The 13,853-nt window shown below is 40.6% G+C and overlaps 1 protein-coding gene and 1 long non-coding RNA gene across 6 annotated transcripts in view; one reads left to right on the top strand and one right to left on the bottom strand.

Moving 5' to 3' along the window:
• Positions 1 to 731, bottom strand: part of LOC145547174 (cyclic AMP-dependent transcription factor ATF-7) — a 94,005-nt gene extending 93,274 nt beyond the window's left edge. For 3 of the 5 annotated variants that reach the window (XM_081596030.1, XM_081596033.1, XM_081596037.1), the window contains exon 1: positions 628 to 731. The gene's annotated coding sequence lies outside the window, so the exon portion shown is untranslated. Of the gene's footprint in view, positions 1 to 292 lie in introns of all 5 variants that reach the window. The other 2 variants (XM_081596031.1, XM_081596032.1) reach the window with 1 other exon arrangement.
• A 37-nt stretch (positions 732 to 768) lies between these two features.
• LOC145547190 (uncharacterized) lies at positions 769 to 11,736 on the top strand. The gene is made up of 5 exons (XR_014083631.1): positions 769 to 800; positions 2,193 to 2,456; positions 6,617 to 7,574; positions 8,574 to 8,702; positions 11,406 to 11,736. It is a non-coding gene; the product is annotated as an uncharacterized LOC145547190 (long non-coding RNA).
• Positions 11,737 to 13,853: the final 2,117 nt, after the last annotated feature.

The following is a 13,853-nucleotide window of genomic DNA, read 5'->3' as shown; positions in this document are numbered from 1 at the left end:
ATAATTCAATCGACATGCCACGCTCTCACTTCCACTTACTCCTTCCTATCTTCCCAGCAAAACCAAATGCTATGTTTTCACCTACTCAACCCAACCTCCTGCCTATTACCCCTAACTCTTCCAATACTAAGCCTCTAACCCCACTCTTTGGAGAAGTCCAGCGTCTTCAACCAGCTTAGTACCCTTCCCCTTTCTCCCATTCCACCCCATTCCAGGCTCCACTAGACTTCCATTCCCTCAGGATTCAACTCCCCTCTCCTTGCCACGCCCTGTGCCCCCCGGGGCTACTTACCCCAAGTTCTCCCCACACTTCAGGCCTCTGGCCCCGCCTTCCCCCCCCTCAAAGGAAGGAGGCGGGAGGAGGGAGAGAAGAGGGGCGTCACTCCGCAAGGTAAAGATGACCTCCCATTAGTGCTCGTCGCCGCCAATCGTAGCTTCCTTCTCTCTTATTGGTCGGCGTTAGTCCATGCCCCACCCTCTTCCTCAGACAGGGCCCGGCCACCGCCTCAGCGCCCCCGTCCAACACATACTGGGAGGGGAGACCCCGGTCTGGGACGCTGGGATTGATCAGAGTTGACGGGGAGACGCCCGTCAGGTCATGGACTAGTTAATGTTAACAGGACTCACCCTCTGGTAGCTCCGTCGCCTCCCGCCCGCCCGCGATCGGTCCCACAATCTATCTCCAGCTCCTTCTTTCCCCCCTCAGCGGAGCAGATACTTTTCTCTCGTCCGGCCAGGCGCTCTCACTTCTCGCGAGATGTAGAGAGGAGTTGGAGGAAGGGCAAGATCCGCCGAGCCAGGTCGGAAAGAAACCGAGGGGCCGGGCTCCGGAAAAAGAAGGGGCGGGACTTTCAGTAGGCAGGGCTAGGGAGGGAGGCTGAGCGAGTTCCCTAGGCGCTGGTCACACGTGTTCGACTGCAGAGTGTAAGGGGAAAAAAGAAAAAGAAGGAAAGGGAATGCTTACAGGTGCCTGTAGTAATGGAGCTCCAAAGTATTCTCATTCTAGAGAATTAGATTATTACAAAAGAGCGCACTTTAAAAACAAGACAAGGTTATATACCTCAATAAAGCTGTTTTTTTTTAAAGAACGGGGGAAGGGAATTCCCTGGCCTACCAGTGGTGAGGACTCCTCGCTTCCACTGCAGGGGCCACGGGTTCTAACCCTTGGGGATGGAACAAAGATCCTACAAGCCCTGCGGGATGGCCAAAAAGAAAATTTTTTTTTAATTTTTTTAAAAAATGGTTTTAAAACTGGGGGAAAAACCCGAGACAGCTACACAAGGTGATTCAGTGTTCCAAACAGTCGAGGAGTTGCATTTTCTTCTTGGCACTTAGAACAGCATCACTGTAGCCATAGTCTCTTCTCTGTGTGTGTGTGTATGGGGTTAGGGGGTTGCTGTATATGGAGGTAGAGAGTTCTATCATTTTCTTTTGAGTATCTTTACAGTGGGGCCAGCAATCCCATTTTACTCAGAGTTGTAATAATCAAATGAGACAGATATATGAAACTTGTTTGGTATTAAAAGGCACTATACTTATTACTCAGAAAGTACTTTAACAAATACTTAGAACATACTATGTACAAAGAACTAGACATGGGGAGAAGAGTAGACAGACCAGGTCCCTACTCTGGCAGAATTTACAGTTTTAATGGGGAGGTTGTTGTTGTTGTTTAGTCACTAAGTCACATCTGACTCTTTGAGATCACATGGACTGTAGCCCTCCAAGCTCTTATGTCCATGGAATTTCCCAGGCAAGAATACTGGAGTGGATTGCCATTTCCTTCTCCAGGGCATCTTCCTCACCCAGGGTTAGAACCCGCAAATGCTTTACAATGAGCCACCTGGGAAGCCCTTTCGTGGGGAGGGGGAGAGAGTTAATAAACATAAATATTTCAGTTAGTGAAGAATGCTTCAAGGTAATGAGACAGAAAGTGACCAAGAGTAGGAAAGCAACTTTACTTCTGTATTGAGAGACCTCATTGAAGAAGTAACCTTTGTATTGAGTTGAACTATGAGGAGACAGCTTTGGGAAGATTTTGGGTGAAACATCAAATGTAAAGGCTGTATTTAAAATTTTCTCATGTTGTTACCAAGGTGGTAAATTTTATATTATGTGTTTTTTGTGTGTTGTTTTTTTTCTAACCACAACTAAAAAAAATTTTTTTAATGTTATGTCATTATAAAGAAAAGGTGGTAAGAATACACAGAAGAACTGTACAAAAAAGATCTTCACGACCCAGATAATCACGATGGTGTGATCACTCACCTAGAGCCAGACATCCTGGAATGTGAAGCCAAATGGGCCTTAGAAAGCATCACTACGAACAAAACTAGTAGAGGTGATGGAATTCCAGTTGAGCTATTTCAAATCCTCAAAGGTGATGCTGTGAAAGTGCTGCACTCGATATGCCAGCAAATTTGGAAAACTCAGCAGTGGCCACAGGACTGGAAAAGGTCAGTTTTCATTCCAATCCCAAAGAAAGGCAATGCCAAAGAATGCTCAAACTACCACACAATTGCACTCATCTCACATGCTAGTAAAGTAATGCTCAAAATTCTCCAAGCCAGGCTTCAGCAATACGTGAACCATGAACTTCCAGAGGTTCAAGCTGGTTTTAGAAAAGGCAGAGGAACCAGAGATCAAATTGCCAACATCCGATGGATCATCGAAAAAGCAAGAGAGTTCCAGAAAAACATCTATTTCTGCTTTATTGACTATGCCAAAGCCTTTGACTGTGTGGATCACAGTAAACTATGGAAAATTCTGAAAGAGATGGGAATACCAGATCATCTGACCTGTCTCTTGAGAAACCTGTATGCAGGTCAGGAAGCAACAGTTAGAACTGGACATGGAACAACAGACTGGTTCCAAATAGGAAAAGGAGTACGTCAAGGCTGTATATTGTCACCCTGCTTATTTAACTTATGTGCAGAGTACATCACGAGAAACGCTGGGCTGGAAGAAACACAAGCTGGAATCAAGATTGCCAGGAGAAATATCCATAACCTCAGATATGCAGATGACACCACCCTTATGGCAGAAAGTGAAGAAGAACTAAAGAGCCTCTTGATGAAAGTGAAAGAGGAGAGTGAAAAAGTTGGCTTAAAGCTCAACGTTCAGAAAACTAAGATCATGACATCTGGTCCCATCACTTCATGGGAAATAGATGGGGAAACAGTGGAAACAGTGTCAGACTTTATTTTTTTGGGCTCCAAAATCACTGCTGATGGTGATTGCAGCCATGAAATTAAAAGACGCTTCCTCCTTGGAAGGAAGGTTATGGCCAACCTAGATAGCATATTTAAAAGCAGAGACATTACTTGGCCAACAAAAGTCCGTCTAGTCAAGGCTATGGTTTTTCCAGTGGTCATGTATGGATGTGAGAGTTGGACGGTGAAGAAAGCTGAGTGCTGCAGAATTGATGCTTTTGAACTGTGGTGTTGGAGAAGACTCTTGAAAGTCCCTCGGACTGCAAGGAGATCCATTCAATCCATCCTAAAAGAGATCAATCCTGGGTGTTCATTGGAAGGTCTGATGTTGAAGCTGAAACTCCAATACTTTGGCCACCTCATGCGAAGAGTTGACTCATTGGAAAAGACCCTAGTTCTGGGTACGACTGGGGGCAGGAGGAGAAGGGGACGACAAAGGATGAAATGGTTGGATGGCATCACTGACTCGATGGACATGGGTTTGGGTAGACTCCGGGAGTTGGTGATGGACAGAGAGGCCTGGAGTGCTGCAATTCATGGGGTTGCAAAGAGTTGGACACGACTGAGCGACTGAACTGAACTGAACTGAATTATAAAGAGAGTTAACTAAAATATTGCCTATGGAATCTATTTTCTCTCAGGTAACTTCCTTTTGCAGCTTTATATTACTCAACTTTCTGAACTTCTTGCCTAGGATCTCATTTATCTTCCTAGCCTCTGAAAGGTAGACAGAATCCAGGTGATTTCTCCCTATTGTACAATTATGCTCATTTCACATGCTAGCAAGGTAATGCTCAAAATCCTTCAAGATAGACTTCAACAGTAAGTGAACCAAGAACTTCCAGATATACAAGCTAGATTTAGAAAAGGCAGAGGAACCAGAGATCAAATTGCCAACAACCGTTGGATCATAGAAAAAGCAAGGAAGTTTCAGAAAAACATCTGTTTCTGCTTCATTGACTATGCTAAAGCCTTTAACTATGTGGATCACAACAAACTGTGGAAAATTCTTAAAGAGATGGGAATACCAGACCACCTGACCTTCCTCCCAAGAAGCCTGTAGGCAGGTCAGGAAGCAATAGTTAGAACCGGACATGGAACAATGGATTGGTTCAAAATTGGAACAGAAGTACATCAAGGCTGTATATTATCACCCGGCTTATTTAACGTCTATGTGGTGTACATCATGCTGAAATGCCAGGTTGAATGAATCACAAGTTGGAATCAAGATTGCTAGGAGAAATACCAGTAATCTCAGATATGCAGATGATACCACTCTAATGGCAAAAAGCAAAGAGGAACTAAAGAGCCTCTTGATGAAGGTGAAAGAGGAGAGTGAAAAAGCTGGCTTAAAACTGAACATTCAGAAAACTAAGATCATGGCATCCAGTCCCATGGCAAATAGATGGGGAAAAAATGGCAACAGCGCCAGATTTTATTTTCTTAGGCTCTGAAATCACTATGGATGATGACTACAGTCATGAAATTAAAAGATGCTTGCTCCTTGGAAAAAAGCTATGACAAACCTAGACAGCATATTAAAAAGCAGATACATCACCTTGCCAACAAAAGTTCATATAGTCAAAGCTATGGTTTTTCCAGTAGTCATGTATGGATATGAGAGTTGGACCATAAAGAAGGCTGAAGAATTGATGCTTTCTAATTGTGCTGCTAGGGAAGACTTTTGAGAGTCCCTTAGACTCTCAAAGAGATCAAACCAGTCAATCCTAAAAGAAATAAACCCTGAATATTCATTGGAAGGACTGTTGCTGAAGCTCCAATACTGTGGCCACCTGATGTGATGAGATGACTCATTGGAAAAAACCTTGACACTGGGAAAGATTGAAGGCAGGAGAAGAAGCAGGTAACAGAGGAAGAGATGGTTGGGTGGCTTCACCGACTCAGTGGACATGAGTTTGAGCAAACCCCAGGAAATAATGAAAGGCAGGGAAGCCTGTTGTGCTGCAGTCCATGGGATCGCAAAGAGTCAGACGTGACTTAGCAACTAACAAACAATCAAAGGTGAAACAGAAATGTACAGTCACTTGTGTTCATGTGAAGTGAGAAGTTGAGAGTAGTCTTGGCTCCAATCTGTTGTTGTTTAGTCACTAAGTCATGTCAAGTCTTTTGCAACTCCCATGGACTATATAGCCCACCAGGTTTCTCTGTCGATGGAATTTCCCAGACAAGAATACTGGAGTAGATTGCCATTTCCTTCTCCAGGGGATCTTCCTGACCTACAGATTGAACCTGCATCTCCTTCATTGGCAGGTGGATTCTTTACTACTGAGCCACCAGGGAAGCTCTGGCTTCCAATCTACTCTCTCCTAAACCAATTTCTACTTAAAGGAATGCAATGATAGAAACAGACCCTCAATGTATATGGAAGATTTGTGTATAACAGGTGGTAGAGAAGAAGGGATTCCACAAGTTATGCTAAGCCAACTGATTACTACTCTATACATACAAAGTAATATAATAGCTAATGTTGATAGATCTTACTATGTTCCAGGCACCATTCTATGTATATTGCATGTATTCATTTTTCTCCAAATGTATATCTCCAATCCATATATCTCCCCTGAACTGCAGACTAATATTTCCAGCTGCCTACTTAACAGATTGACTTGGATGTCTAAGTTTGGTATTTCAAACTTATCATGTGCCAAACAAAGTCTTCCTTTCTCTCCCACGTGGGCCCCTTCCCTAATCTTCCCTTTCTTAGTAAAATTTACCATTCCAGTTGTATTTTTTTATTGTGGTAAAATTCATATACCATAAAATTCACCTTTTTTTTTTTTTTTGGCTGCACCAAGCAACTTGTGGGATTTCAATTCCCTCACCAGGGATTGAACTCAGGCCATGGCAGTGAAAGCACTGAGTCCTAACCACTAGACCACCAGGGAACTCCCCAAATTCATCTTTTTAAAGTGTACTATAAATCAACTATATTTCAAAACTAAAGTGTACAATTCAGTGATTTTTTCAATATATTCACAAAATTATGCAGCTATCACCAATATCTAATTCTAGACCATTTTCATCACTCCCCAAAGAAACCCTATTCTCACTAGCAGTCACTCCTCATCACCTCCATCAAACCCTGGGAACCACAAGTCGACCTACTTTCTGTCTTTGTGGATCTGCCTATTACAGACATTTTATATAAATAGAATAATATAATGTGTGGCCTTTTGTGACTTCTTTCACTTACCATAATGTTTTCAAGGTTCATTCATGTTATAATGTGTATCAATCAGTACTTTATATCTTTCATGGCTGAGTAATATTCTATTGAATGAATATACCAATATTTTTAGATTTTTTTCTTCACTTGGACCATTAAAAAAAACTTTATTGAATTTGTTACAATATTGTCTCTGTTTTATGTTTTGTTTTTTGAGATGAGAAGCATGTGGGATCTTAGCTCCCTGACCAGAGGTCGAACCCACACCCCCTGCGTTGGAAGGCAAAGTCTCATCCACTGGACCACCAGGAAAGTCCCCAATATACCAGTTTTTGTTTATCTATTTATCAGCTGATGGACATTTGGGTTGCTCCCACTTTGGGGCTATTATGATAATATAACTTTGAACATCCATTTACAAGTTTTTACAGGGACATTGTTTTCAATTCTCTTGATATATACCGAGGAATGGAGTTGCTAGGTCATATCTATGTCTCTGTTTAACTTTTTGAAAAACTGCTATACCAATTGCAATATTTCACTTTTACCAGCACTATATGAAGATCCCAATTTCTCCACATTCTAACAGCAACATTTTTTTATTCATCTTTCTGATTCTAGTCATCCTAGTGGATGTGAAACGGTATCTTATTGTAATTTTGATTTACATTTCCCTAATGGCTAATAATGCTAAACATTGCTTCATGTGCTTATAGCCCATTTATAAGTCTTGAAAGAAATGTTTATTCAAGTCCTTTATCCATTTTTTAATTGGGTTATTTGTTTATAACTATCAAGTTTGGATGGATACCAACCTAATTTCAATAGCATACAAAATCTTTGCTCTTATATAGCTTTGCTCTTATTTCCTTTCTCCTTTTGTTGTTGTAATATATATTTTCATTGATATTCTCTACATTCTCTATTTGTGCTGTTGCTGCTGCTGCTGCTAAGTCACTTCAGTTGTGTCCGAATCTGTGCGACCCCATAGACGGCAGCCCACCAGGCTCCGCCGTCCCTGGGATTCTCCAGGCAAGAACACTGGAGTGGGTTGTCATTTCCTTCTCCAATGCATGAAAGTGAAAAGTGAAAGTGAAGTTGCTCAGTCATGTCCAACTCTTAGCGACCCCATGAACTGCAGCCTACCAGGCTCTTCTGTCCATGGGATTTTCCAGGCAAGAGTACTGGAGTGGGTTGCCATTGCCTTCCCCAATTTGTGCTGTTATTATCATACAAATTACATCTCTTCACATTGTACTGAGGTAGGGGGTAGATAGGCCGAACAGAACTGCAGCCTACCAGGCTCTTCTGTCCATGGGACTTTCCAGGCAAGAGTACTGGAGTGGGTTGCCATTGCCTTCTCCAATTTGTGCTGTTATTGTCATACAAATTACATCTCTTCACATTGTACTGAGGTAGGGGGTAGATAGGCCGAACAGGTGCAACTAATTTCCCCAGGCTGAGCCTGTATAGCTGGTCTCCTGCTGATACTTTGAGATGGTAGAACAGTGGGAGCATTGGGTCCTGATTGGGTGCATTCTTGTGGATTTTCCAGCCCAACACATGCTCAGAGAAGGCCTTCAGTCTAGGGGAAGGACTAAAGGAGGGAGAAGATGCCACTGGAATCCATCTTAGCTGAGAGATTAGTATGCACACCAGGACCAAATATGGAAATAATTGGCCAGAAACAACCCGGAAAACTGCCCCTGTATAAGCAATCTAAGCCGCCCTTATGGTGCAGAACTGACTCCAAGTCTGCCCATGTGTTCTTCCACACTTTATGCTTCTAATAAACACTTTTATCTTTTTCACAATCTTGGTCTCTTTGCTGAAGTCCTTCTTCAAAAAAGACAAGAACTGAGGTCCTTCTAGCTTTTCACTGCCAGAATCAGTATGATTATCAATATAGATTCATGATTATTGTTTTATATAATTATCTTTTAAATATTATAGGAGAGACAGTGTTACAAAAATTATGTTTATACCATCTTTTATATTTACCTACATAATTGCCTTTATTGCTACTTTTAATTTTTTCATGTGACTTAGAGTTACTGTCTAGTGACCTTTCACTTCTGCCTTTAGTATTTCTTGTAGGACAAGCTTGCTAGTGATGAATTCGTCTCATTTTTGTTTATTTGAGTATGTCTTAATTTCTTATTCATTTTTTGCAGGAAAGCTTTCCTGGATATAAAATTTTTGTTTCCAAGTCTTTTTCTTCCAGTACTTTGAGTATGTCACCCTACTGCCTCTAGCCTCCATGGTTTCTGATGAGAAATTGTATTGAGAATTCCATGTATGTGGTGAGTCACTCTTCTCTTGCTGTTTTCAAGATTCAATCTTTGCTTTTTGACAGTGTGGTAATGATGTGTGTAAGTAAGGATCTGCTTGAATTTTTCCTACTTGGAATCTGTTGAATTTCTTGGATATGTACATTAAGTTTTGTCATCAAATATGAGAAATTTTTGGTCATTATTTCTTCAAATATTTTTTCTGTAATTTTTTTCTCCTCTCATCCTGCAGTACAATTGATGGCATATCACAGGTCATTTTTCTTCATTGTTTTTGCTTGTTCCTCAGACTGGATCATTTCAATTGACCTGCCTTCAAATTCACTGTTCTCTCTTCTGTTTGCTCACATCTGCTGTTGAGTCCTTCTAGTGAATGTTTTTATTTTTGTTATTGCATTTTTAAACACCAGAATTTCTATTTTGTTCTTAAAAAAATTATTTCTATGTTTTCACTGATATTCTCTATTGGTTAGACATTCTCTTTCCTTTATTTCTGTAGACATGGTTTATTTTAGCTCTTTGAATATATTTGATTTATTTTTAATTGAGGTAACATTGGTTTACAACTTTATATAAGTTTCATGTGTACAACATTATATTTTGACTTCCTTGTAGACTATAGTGTGCTCACACCAAAAGAATAGTTTCCAACTGTCACCACAGAGTTGACCCCCTTTACCCATTTTGCTCTCTGTCCCCCCCCCACCCCCATCTCTGTTCTTTCTGTATCAGTGTGTTTGTTTTGTTTGGTTTATTCATATATATATGTATACTATTCTACATGTGAGTGAAATCATATGGTGTTTGTCTTTCTCCATCTGTCTTATTTTACTTACCATAATACCCACAAGTTTCACTCATATTGTTGCATTTGGCAGATTTCATCTTTTTAAAGGCTGAATAGTATTCCATTGTGTGTGTGTATGTGTGTATCACATGTTCTTTATCTGTTTTTTGAATATATTTAAAATGGTTGATTGAAAGTCTTTGTCTAGTAAGTCCATTATCTGATCTTTCTCAGAGACAGTTTCTATCGGCTACATTTTTTTATTTGTATAATCTGTATTTTCTTGTTTCTTTGAATATCTCATAATTTTATGTTGAAAACTGGACATTTAAAATATTATAATGTGGCAACAATAAAAATCAGATTCTTCCCCTCCCCCAAGGTCTCTTTTGATGCTGCTTGGTGTTGGTAGTTGTTTATTTTAGAGGATTTTCTGAAATAATTCTGTGAATTCTGTATTCTTTGTCATGTGTATCCTGTGAAGCCTCTTCAGAGTTAGCCTAGCAGTCAGGTAATTAGTTGACAGAGATTTTCTTAAATGCCTGGAACCAATATGTCTTTGCCAAGGGACTCTGAATTCATATTGGAGTTTGTCTTCAACATTCAGCCAGGCAGTTCACAACTCTACCTTAAGCTTCACTTTCTGCTTGTACAGAGCCTTAAGTTTAGTCACTGGTGAGAGTTTAAGAGCTTCTAAGGTCTTTCCTGACCATGCACCCAAACTTATGAATGTGCATGACCTCCTAGACTCCTAGGAACATGTCAGAACATTCCAAGCCCTAGTAGATATTATAATCCTCAGATTTTCCTTTTAAATTTTTTGGTAGCCTATTATTTATTTTTTACCTCAACTGCTGTCTACCACTACAGGCAGCTGTAATGTTGAAAAATTGCCTCTTATTATTTTAAACAAATGCCTCCAGGAAATAGGCTGTTTGCATGAGGCAAGCTCTGAGTCAGATCAAATAAAGATAGCCCTGAGTGGATCTTCCAGAGAACCACCAAGCAGTTAGAATAATGATGGTTCTCTGAGGAGGAGGCTTTGAAGGAGCTCCAGCCCCATTCTGCCCCCTCCACGAGGCTATGAGGCTGCTGGTTTTTACCGTGGTTGCAGGATTTTGGTTTTGAAGGTTACCATGGAGTTTGGAGAAGGTGAAGATGGGAATAGGACAAATTAAAATGCCATGTAAGTCACTGTTCTTACTGAGATTCAGTCTTTTTTTTTTTTTAACTCTCCCTTCATTGTTGCAAACTTTTGGTTAATTTCCAAAGTTTTAAGAAAAGTTGATGCTGACAATTATGCCAGTTTTCTCATTGCTTTTATGGAAGAGTAGATTTTTGGAGATTCTTATTCCACCATTTTTGCTGATGTCACTCCTTCCATTTGTTTTAAAGTCAAATTCTTTAGAGTCATCCTGATGTCTGTCTTTCTCAACATGCTATATCAGCAAATCCTGTAGAGGCAAAAAATCTTCTACTTTCAAAATATATCCAGGGTGCCACCAATCATCACCACCTTCTCCTCTCTTCTCACTCATTATTTTCCAACAACACCACCTCCTCATGTTTCTTAAGTCTGCCAAGCATGGTCCTGCATTTTTCTACCAGGTATGCACATTCCCTTACTCCCTTCAAATCATGGCTCAAATGACATCTCCTCAGAGATGCTCCTCTGACAACTCTACACCTCATACCCCATCACTCTATCCTCCTCATCTTAGTTTATATTTTCCTAGCCCTTTCCTGACACTATATTTACTCATATTTATTGTTTTTCTGCTCCCATTAAGATGTAAGCTCATAAAGTTAGGGACCTTGTTATGGAGTTTATTGTTCTATCTGTAGTGCCTAGAACAGTACCTGGCTCATGTTGGCAATCAATAAATTCTGGTTGAATGAATGTCATTATCTTTCATTTGCTTCTTCAGATCCACTCTGCACCTTTTTCTCAGTGTTTAGTATGGACATCAGTGGACTCCTTTGTTGTCCTCTGGATTCAGCCCGTGGAGAAGGCGGAGGGACATTTGGAGAATGGAAGGACAGTAAAGTCCGAGTACCTATTTCATAGGCCAAATTGCTTCAGATTTACCCTGTGCCTAGATCTGAGATCACTATCTTTCCAATAACCACCACCTATCCTACCCTTTGGGCCTCACTGTTATAACTGCTGTTACTACCCTCAGAATATTGTACTACCTCTTATGGTTCCCCTTTACCTATCCATATCTCTGTAAATAAACCCATCTCATATCATCCTAATTTAAAAGTAACATCTGTTTCTTTGTGTCCCTGCCTCATACAGATGAATAATCCTAAGAACAACTCTACGAAATAGACATTATTACCATCCCCATTTTAAAGATGAGAACTCTGAGTCCCACAAAGATTAAGAAACTTGCCCAAGATTACATAGCTAGTAAGTAACAGAGCTAGAATTTACCTTGGAAAAAAATATGGGAGAATATTTTTATGACAACACAATAGTGAATGAATCCTGTGTGTGTACTCATTGGAAAAGACCCTGATGCTGGGAAAGATTGAAGGCAGGAGGAGAAGGGGACAATAGAGGGTGAGGTGGTTGGATGGCATCACTGACTCGAAGGACATGAGTTTGAGCAAGCTCTGGGAGTTGGTGATGGACAGGGAAGCCTGGCATGCCACAGTCCATGGGGTCGCAACGAATCAGACACAACTGAGCGACTGAGCTGAACTGAAGTAACAGAGCTGGGATTTACTCAGAAAAAAATATGGGAGAATATTTTTATGACAACGTGATAGTGACTGAATCCTGTGTGTGTGCTCAGTTGCTTTAGTAGTGTCTGACTCTTTGCGACCCTATGGACTCTAGCCTGCCAGGCTCCTCAGTCCATGGAATTCTCCAGGCAAGAATACTGGAGTGGGTTGCCATGCCCTCCTCCAGGGGATCTTCCCAACCCAGGGATTGAACCTGAGTCTCCTGCATCTCCTGCAATGCAGGAGGATTCTTTACTGCTGAGCCACCGAGGAAGCCCCAGGGAATGAATCCTGAAGAAAACTAAGAAGCATACCCATAAAATAAAAGACTAAAAAAAACTTAAACTCTCTATATCAAAAGATACCATAAACAAAGTAAAGAGATAAATCACAAACTAGAAGATATTTGTACTCCACATAAAGGATTAGCATAGAGAAGATATAGAGAACTCCTAGAAATCAATTTTTTTTAATTTATTTTTGATTGCACTGGCCCTTTGTTGCTGCACACAGGCTTTCTCTAGTTGTGGTAAGCAGGGGGTACTCTTTCTCGCATCTTCTTACTGCGGTGGCTTCTGCTGTTGCAGAACACAAGCTCTAGGGCAGGTGGGTTTCAGTAGTTGTGACCTGTGGACTCTGGCGTTTGGACTCAGAAGTTGTGGTGCTCAGGCTTAGTTTCTCTGCAGCATATGGAATCACCCCACACCAGGGATCAGACCCATGTCCCCTGTGTTGGCAGGCAGATTCTTATCCACTGTGTCACCAAGGAAGTCCATGGAAATTAGTTTTTTAAAAAAGCATAAACACAACGGTACAAAAATAGACTGGGCAAAGGATAAGAAGGGGAAAACAGAGGAGGAAACCCAAATAGATGCTAAACATTTAAAAAGATGTTCAATCTCTCTAATATCGGAGAAATGAAAATTAAAATAATGAGATTCCATTTCATACCATTTGCCAGATGAAAACTCAGAGAAGTGCAGTAAGTGTTGGTAAGAATATAGCTGGTGGGAATGTTTGGAATAACTACTTTGGAGAACAATTTGACAATATTTCATAAAGCTGAAGATACATATAGTCCATTACCTAGTATTTTCAGTTGGAGAAATCTTCCCTAGAGAAATATTTACTCTTGTGCACAAGGAGACACATATACTATGTTCATGGCTACACTGCTGGAAACTATCTCTCAATGGGAAAATGGAGTATCATAGAGCAGTTAAAATGAATGAATAACATTTACATTTACAAAGATGGGGGGGGGCTTCCCAGATGGCTCAGATGGTAAAGTACTGCTTGTACTTTACCATGTGGGAGACCCACTATCATTCCCTGGGTCAGGAAGATCCCCTGGAGAAGGGAATGGCAACCCACTCCAGTATTCTTGCCTGGAGAATCCCATGGACAGAGGAGCCTGTTGGGCTACTATCCATGGGATCACAAAGAGTCAGATGTGACTGAGGGACTAACACTTTCACTTACAAAGGTGGACAAGTCTCAAAAACATAAGTTTTTGTTGAGTGAAAAAAGCAAGTTGAAAAAAAATACTACAAAAAATACTGTTTATAACCATAAAATTTAAACATGCTAAATGATATCATGCACAATTTATATATGGTTTTTGGATATTTACATTTGTTATA

This window comes from Giraffa tippelskirchi, chromosome 4 (genome assembly GCF_054371585.1).
Source record: "Giraffa tippelskirchi isolate mGirTip1 chromosome 4, T2T-mGirTip1v1.2.pri, whole genome shotgun sequence".
Taxonomy (NCBI): domain Eukaryota; kingdom Metazoa; phylum Chordata; class Mammalia; order Artiodactyla; family Giraffidae; genus Giraffa; species Giraffa tippelskirchi.
Note: the sequence above shows the minus strand (reverse complement) of the source record. Positions and strands in the feature narration are given on the sequence as shown.